The sequence below is a fragment of the Acomys minous genome, assembly GCF_964271855.1.
Source record: "Acomys minous genome assembly, chromosome: 13".
Lineage (NCBI taxonomy): Eukaryota > Metazoa > Chordata > Mammalia > Rodentia > Muridae > Acomys > Acomys minous.
This window is the reverse complement of record NC_140495.1, coordinates 73,723,070-73,729,449: the sequence shown is the minus strand read 5'-3', so window position 1 is coordinate 73,729,449 and position 6,380 is coordinate 73,723,070. Positions and strand designations below refer to the sequence as shown.

The 6,380-nt window shown below is 34.5% G+C and overlaps 1 long non-coding RNA gene across 1 annotated transcript in view; it reads left to right on the top strand.

The window, feature by feature from the left end:
- Positions 1-543: 543 nt before the first annotated feature.
- LOC311580817 overlaps positions 544-6,380 on the top strand; it is a 42,431-nt gene continuing 36,594 nt past the window's right edge. The window contains exon 1 of the long non-coding RNA XR_014773588.1: positions 544-772. This is a non-coding gene — a long non-coding RNA (uncharacterized lncRNA). The remainder of the gene's footprint in view (positions 773-6,380) is intronic.

The window sequence follows — 6,380 nt, the reverse complement described above, 5'->3', positions numbered from 1 at the left end:
TTTTCTGACCAAATCACTAGTTAGGTCTGTGGGATCACAGGTGCCCTCCTGTGGGAAGAAAAAAAAAAGGAATATATAATTAATGGCACCTGAAGGTGAAATGAGGCAAACTGTATAAGAGAAAGTGACAAAGGCAAATCAGCAACAGATATATTTAACCATTGTTTACAATGGCAAGAATGTATTACGAAATTTTCAGACAGTAAGCAAAATGCATAAAGCATAAACAGTTATCATTAAAAATAGAGTGAGGTGTAACAGATCTGATATTGGTAGATTTATTTAAGAGAAGGGGAGAAGAGTTAGGGCCTGAGTGGGCCATGAGTGTAGAGAGAGAGGAAGAAAGAAAGAGAAAGAGAGAGAGAGAGAGAAACCCCTTAGAGAGAATGCAAGAGAGAGAGAGAGAGAAAGAGAGAGAGAGAGAGAGAAGTGTATACCTGGTGTCTTTGGCACACACTTGGTTGGGGAGGAGGCAGATTATGATGTCAGATGTTGCTAAGCAACCTAGAGGCAGATCAGGTCAGCTAGCAGGCTTGCAGATCAGCTTGTGAACTAACATAAACAAAATAACATTTCAAAACTAACAAATGTAAACAAACCCTACCAGTAAAGTTTAACATGTTCATAACTTTATAATGTAACTAACACATTTTAAAATGTAAATTGAAATTTTGTTATGGACAAATGAGAAGTTACAAATGACAATTAAGTGAAGTAATAAAACAAGAGTTTTCTATATCAAATCCTGTGAAAATATGAACACGATACTAAGGTAAATTACATGTATAAACTTTACAGCCTAGCAAAATTTTACTTTTTATTTATTTATAGCACATTTTCAGGAGTGGTCATAAACTGGAGCATACAGATTTTTTAAAATGTTTACATTTCCAGAATGGATATTATACTGTCAATAACTCATATTAACAGTGAGTTTTATGTTAATTATTTTAAAATACTTTAAAATGAATATATTTTAAATATTGCCCATCTTTTAAGTATGTTTCCAGGATTTGCTGAGGCAAGAACTAGAGAAAGAAAGACATTCAACGAGACTTGTGATTTCCAGATTCAGTGAAAGAATTGTTTATATTTAAAATTAATGACCAAGACAATAAATAAGTCATACAGTGATTATACCAAACTCAAAAAAATTTACCTTAATCAATGTAATTGTGTGCTTTTAAGGATCTGATTCAAGTTTCATTCTTTACCACATCTTCAACATACAAAATATGTCACCATAACCCTTTAAATAAGATTTAATTCTGATTAGAAGATATTGACCATGTCTGTATCCAATGATACAGACAATAGCACTTGGCTAAAAGTCTGCATCCAACTTAACTCCATGCTAATTAGATTTAATACTAATTATTAAAATATAGATGATGGAAAAATTTTTATCCAATGCTATCTTCAAAATTAACAAATTTCATAATCTTTACTTTTTCAATACTAACACACACACACACACACACACACACACACACACACACATGCTAGAGCGTGCACTGAAGTTCCTAAATACACTTAAGTTTCCCAAATGGACGTGGCAAGGCCTGTTACCAGAGGGCTTGCTCTATGCCAGGAGATTGCCCTCACAATTAGCCCCTGCAGCACCATGTGCTGAGCTACATGATGTAGCTCTCAGCTTTGTTTCCTGCCAACTACTGAAGTCTTTCTGCAAAATAAATTTGGTTCCAATATTTTCACCTTAAACAAAACCCAATCATTTGATTAATTTCAATTAATAAATATGAACTAGAAAACCAACCCCTGAAGTTAGGGTACTAATTGGTTAAAGTGGTCTATTCTTTCCAATGTATCAAATACTAACACTTTTCCTATAAAACTAGATGTTCCATTTAATTTAAGATTTTCCAAAAATGGTCCCAAAAAATTAAATCAATTACCTCATTTAGCATGTCTTGAACATTTAATATAGAACCAGTAAATTTTTATTATTTACTTATCCATTAGAAAGGCTCAATAGAATTGTAGCACACCAATGGATATATGTACATATGTAAAGAGAATGTTTTAGTTGCCTAGCAAATTCCCAAAAAAAAAAAAAATAGATGAGACACTTTGTATACTGTTCAGACATTTTCTTTAAAGGTCTTCCTGCCGTGCAGCGTATTAGGCCAGCGTGCCTTGTGAACAGGATTTTAAGAGTCTGGAGATGTGACTGTGTTTAAGATTCCTTTTTCCAGTCACTAGTTCATTGTCAGCAGCAGCTACAGAGCAGCTTGGTGTGTATTCAAAGACCGCCAGGAAGTTAGTTCTGCATGACTGAGTCAGCACGGAAGCCTGGAGAATGCAGATCGCCTGCTTCCTTAAGCAATTGTGTATTCCTGGTTATGATAACAATCTTAGATAGTGTGACTGGTGCAAAATAAAAGTCATGTCATTGTATTTCATGGAAGATAGTTAAGTCATCAGTAAAAGAGTGGTCCATGTCATACATACTATGTGAAGTTTAAATGAAATGTACAGGATCTTTTCTGTACTTTGTGTTGCATTCCAAAGAGCTTTAAGGGGGGGTGGGGGGATGTTGGTGGCTTGTTTAGTGTCCACGGTCTTCTCAAATAGAGGAGGAAGGAAATAACATGTCAGGATAGTAACTGCATTAAGTTAGCAACAACCAGAATTCAAACGTAATTTAAAAGTGAGTCAAATGTCTTTGTTTCCATGGTTTTCAAAGGAAAAAAGAAATAGGTAGTAATGTTTTTCAGTAGTCCCAAGTTAAATTAACATTGGTCTCATGTGCTTAACTGCTGTCCCATTTCAGTCCGTAAACCATTCTCATCCCCTACCCCCTAAATCTTCCATTTCAAATCATTTTCAAAAAGAAAATAGAAAGTGTTCCTAAACTCAAATCTATATATTAGATATTGCTTTTGATTGAAGTTCTTTAAGGATGCTCTTGTACGTGTATAAGTCTGAGAAGGATAACTTTTCTCATTATCATAATTTTATTTAATGTATTCAGGCATAGCCCTGAAAATAGCCTCTTACATATTTCATATATTTCCTAATGATATATTGATGTGCCCATAATTTCAGAATATCTCATTTATACAAATATGCATATGCACACATAATCTTACCTGAATTCATAGATATAACTAAAACCTAATAATTTTGAACTGCGGTATAGATATTTTAAGAATGCTTTCTCCTTTTCATTTTCCAGTGTCCATCAAGCACACGCGTGTGTGTGTACTCTCATAGGTGTCTATGTATACTGTGCATATTTCAGAAGTGTGTATGTATACACTTAAGCATATTTCTATTTCCAACAAAGTCATTAGCTGTAAGTTTTAAACCTGCTAAAGTTCTGTGAAAGTATAGTCAATAAAATGCCTCAAATTTTCAGTTCAAAAGATACTTATTAAACACGTACTTAGTGGATGAGACAATTGCTAATTCCAGTGATAAACACCAAGGTTGATGACACAGTTCCTATTCTGAAAGTTGTTCCCATAACAACATGGAAGATATCAATTTATCTGTCAGTCTGAATAGTTTTGTGTGAAAGAACATGACAAACAAAGCAATTCATAGGAAATGTTATAAGCCTAAAGTACAGGATCATAATTTTTCAAAATGATCAAATTTTAATTCGTGGTAGAATAATAAGATTCCTAATGCAGGAAAATTAAATGTATACTGAATTTTCTGTAATATTTTAAAAAATATTTTGTAAGATGACCTTTTCACCACATCATCACATTCAAACTGTTTATATTTTCTATAACTAATGACTTTAATAGTACCATAAGTTATTCAATTATATTCCTTCTTGAAAGTTCTAAATCTTTAAACAGCATCTTTCCTCATGAAAATGTTGACACTCAGTAACTGTAAACTCATGTGAGTTTTTATCCATTATCCTATTTTGTCTTTTGGTAAGTGAAATAATGGTCATAGGTTTACAACCCTAGAAAGAACTGGTATGAGTCTGCCCCAGAACTGGTTGAGACAAAGTATCACATTTAACTATAATCTTTTGATGGTTGTAAGTGATACATATTTTCTATTGTGAATTAGGCTTAAGACTGTTCTGTAGTTTTCACCCAAAAAAAGCAAATACTGGAGATACAGGCCAGTGGTGGAGTGCTTGCCTAGTATGTGTGAGTTTAATCCTTACAACAGGAAAAATAACAACAAATTCCTTATAATACAGTAAGAAAATGAATCAGTTGGTAAATGCAATTGACACAAAGCTTGGTAACCTGAGTTTAAGCAGCAGATTTCACAGGAGAATGATCTCTCTTGTGATTCCTGAAAGTTCTCCCCTAGCTTCCATACATGCATGATGGCATGCAGTCGCCACAAATAAAATAAGTAAAGAAATGAAGGTTTTAGAAGGGCACTTAAAAGAAAGTTAGGGATTTTGAAATATTACACAGTAAAAAAAATACTATTAACTTTGTATCCAAATGTATAGTTTGACTTCAAAGCTGCTCAAACCTAAATAACAGATGTTCAAAAATGATCTCTGTGAGTTAGAGGCCAGGCTGGACTACAAAGTTAGTCCAGGGCAGCCAAGGCTACATAGTGAATTCCCGTCTCAAAAAAGCAAAAACAAAAGCAAACAAAAACAAAATGTGAATTAAAGAATATTTTATTTCTAGGTAAATCATGCAGATTATTATACCCATGATTTCTTAAACAACATAATAAATTTTATTCACTGAATCCTATGAAATTTGCTTAGTGTGTCTAAACACTTTCAAATGAGTCAGCAATTGCTATCCTGACCTCCTCTTCACCTGAGATAGCTATGACGTCAGGAAGGATAAGCATTACTCCTACAAGGTCACTCATATACTATGGCTCTGTGAACTCTTATGTTCTGAGTCATGCAATACTTCAAATCAGAATGTTGCTTTTACCTTTTTTCCTGTTGCACTGGAAACATGGAATTAACCCTCATGCAGTTATTGCTACCTACTTTATTACCAAACGTAAGAGTTTTGAGGAGTTAGGTAACTTCTTTTGTGAGCTGTAATAGGCAAGGACATGTAAGGCAAATACCACAATTCTTGTCTCCTATATTTCCAAGGAAAAATGGGGATTTTTCTTTTAACTTCCTTGGCTTAGCAATTACAATCTAATGACTTGGTCTCCACCCACTGCCACATTTCTTCTTTGTCTCAAATATTAATGTTTTGGTTTTAATTATTTTTTTTCATGGTTCTTTTTTTTCTCCTTTATTAATTTATTCTTGTTACATCTCAATGGTTATCCCATCCCTTGTATCCTCCCATTCTTCCCTCCCTCCCATTTTCCCCTTATTCCCCTCCCCTATGACTGTTCCTGAGGGGGATTTCCTCCCCCTGTATATGCTCATAGGGTATCAAGTCTCTTCTTGGTAACCTGCTGTCCTTCCTCTGAGTGCCACCAGGTCTCCCCCTCCAGGGAACATGGTCAAAGGTGAGGCACCAGAGTATGTGAGAAAGTAATATCCCACTCTCCACTCTACTGTGGAGAATGTTCTGTCCATTGGCTAGATCTGGGTAGGGGTTTAAGGTTTACCGCCTGTATTGTCCTTGGCTGGTGCCTTAGTTTGAGTGGGACCCCTGGGCCCAAATCTGCCTATCATAATGTTCTACTTGTAGGTTTCTAGGACCCTCTGGATCCTTATACTTTGCCATTCTCCCATGCTTCTCTCATCTAGAGTCCCAATAGAATGTCCTCCCTTTTTAAAAGACTACATAGGGAGGTATAATAGCTGTGATCCAAATATAATTCTACTAGCTCACAAGGTAAATGAAAGGGACACATGTGCATTTAATGACCACAGAATAGCAAAGAACAAATTCTATATTTAAGGATCCTGAAATGTTTAAAAAATTTCAAAAAGAGATTACAGGACACAAAGGAACTTTCCAATGTCATTCTGATATTTCATTTAAAAAAAACTTCATAGAATTAAAAATTGCTATCGCATTCAATAGCTAGAACAAGTGACTTTTACAAGATCACCGGGGAAAAAAGTACCTCAATGATGAAGTATTTTAGTGTAAGAGAAAGAATACATTTAAAGTTGCTGCCGCTGGTGGGAAACAATGAAGAATATGATCAGATAATGAGTGAAAGAAAAAATATTTAGGACTTCAGAAGTGCATAAATTATTAGGAGAAGCATACATGGTGTTTCATTATCAGAATTCCTCAAAAATAGGAAGAAGTCATGGAAACTTGTCAGGTTGTTTGAGCAACCTTTGTACACAGTTTATATTTACTGTTAATTACATAACCCTCAGGAGATTAAACAATTGAAAATTTGGGTGAGAAACATGTTGAGAGTCAGCTACCCTATAATAAGGGATATTTACTATGTATAATAGTTGAAAAGTGTGTTTTTAA